Source organism: Oryzias melastigma, linkage group LG7 (assembly GCF_002922805.2).
Source record: "Oryzias melastigma strain HK-1 linkage group LG7, ASM292280v2, whole genome shotgun sequence".
Taxonomy (NCBI): domain Eukaryota; kingdom Metazoa; phylum Chordata; class Actinopteri; order Beloniformes; family Adrianichthyidae; genus Oryzias; species Oryzias melastigma.
Window position 1 is genome coordinate 19,618,555 of NC_050518.1, and position 1,577 is coordinate 19,620,131.

At 37.5% G+C, this 1,577-nt stretch overlaps 1 long non-coding RNA gene across 1 annotated transcript in view; it reads right to left on the minus strand.

Moving 5' to 3' along the window:
• The window catches only part of LOC112159620, a 9,573-nt gene extending 8,213 nt beyond the window's left edge, over positions 1 to 1,360 (minus strand). The window contains exons 1-3 of the long non-coding RNA XR_002921517.2: positions 1,294 to 1,360; positions 1,088 to 1,147; positions 937 to 977 (exon numbers count right to left, since the gene is read on the minus strand). This is a non-coding gene — a long non-coding RNA (uncharacterized LOC112159620). The remainder of the gene's footprint in view (positions 1 to 936; positions 978 to 1,087; positions 1,148 to 1,293) is intronic.
• Positions 1,361 to 1,577: the final 217 nt, after the last annotated feature.

The following is a 1,577-nucleotide window of genomic DNA, read 5'->3' on the forward strand; positions in this document are numbered from 1 at the left end:
TTCTCTGCATCAGAATAGGCTGATTCACGTGAGCGGTCAAAAGTTTACGATAAGTTAGATGTTGCTGGTGACAGCTGTGGTGTTAAAGGGTTAATACACGATAGCCAGAGAGCTAGCCGGACTCATTATTTAAGTTTATCTCTTTATTTGTTGTTCTATGCTGGTCTACTAACCCCAAGTGGGACTAGGGGTGCCGTATCATTCTAAGTATCAATTGTATCAATACCAAGGTGAGGTATTGATACTAGTGCAATGAGATTGATACTTTTTTTTTTTTTTTTTTTACCAGGAAATCCCATTAAGATTAGATCTCTTTTCAAGGGAGACCTTGGTCTATAATACTTTTGATACTTTAATTTTAATTATTTTTTAATACATACAGTAAAGAGTTTGAATTTACTTATGGAGTTCATGCAAGCGTCTATCTGTCTGCAGTGTTGCCAGATTGAGCAAAAACATCCCAATTTAAGTAAAAATCTGCCCAATTTGTGTGAGAAACTGCTCAATCTGGCAACATTGTGTGTCTGTGTACACACTACCTCCTCAGACGTTAACCCTCACTGGCTCATCAGAGAGCCAATTAAAGAGCCACATATTCACACACAATGTTGTGTTGTTTATATTTGTATCTATCACAGTGTTGCTTTGTTTACTTTTTTTATCGTGTAGCAAATAGTTAGAAATGTGCTCTAAAGAAATATAATATTCCCTCTTTGTGTATCATGTTTAATAAAAGTGTGAAATACTTATTTCATCTAAATGCAAATTGTTTAGCCAGCAGTATAAATGTATAAATTGTTTGCATATTTTATTTTGAAGATTCTCAATCTTTCAAAAAGTAAGTCATGGCAAATGGACCTATAGCCTTCTACTCTTGAAAGTACTTATCCAACAGTTCCATCAGTCTGAGTGGGCCTGGGTTTAAGTCCCACTTACATCCTCCAGGTGGGTCATCCACATCCCTCAAATTTGACGGCCTCATGAAGTGGATCGATGAAGAGAACCAGAACATGATGATTACGAAATGCTTCTCCTCTTGTAGTCCTATCCAATGACTGTACATGAGAACTGGACACAGTGACCTTACCTTCCATCGGATTCCAAACAGGAAGTACTTGCTGGCTCCAAGAAACTACAATCCCATAAACTTCCATAGAGAAATAAACAGCTATTACTCAGTCATTCTATTTGTCAGAATAACCATTCTTGCTCTGATTCTTTTTTTCTGTAGTAAAAGTTATTCAAGTTTTAAACTGGCCAATCGGATGCCTCAATAAAACTATGTGGTCTCACCTTGAACGTTCAAAGTTGACAGATTCTCTCGAGCCCACTTTCGAGTGCTATGGGGTGTGGACTTCCAACAAGCTCACTCCTGATTGGATAGAGTTGTTGCCATAGAAACATTGACACAAACCAACCACTTTCCATTTCGCAAAAAAAAAAAAAAGGCAACTGAATTGACTTATTAAGTCATTTTCTACGATTGACCTTAAACTGTCACTTACAGACAATGGTCCAATCGCAGTATTGTCGGGTGAGTTTGGTCTTCTTTGGAACCGAAAGGGGAGCATGGTTAA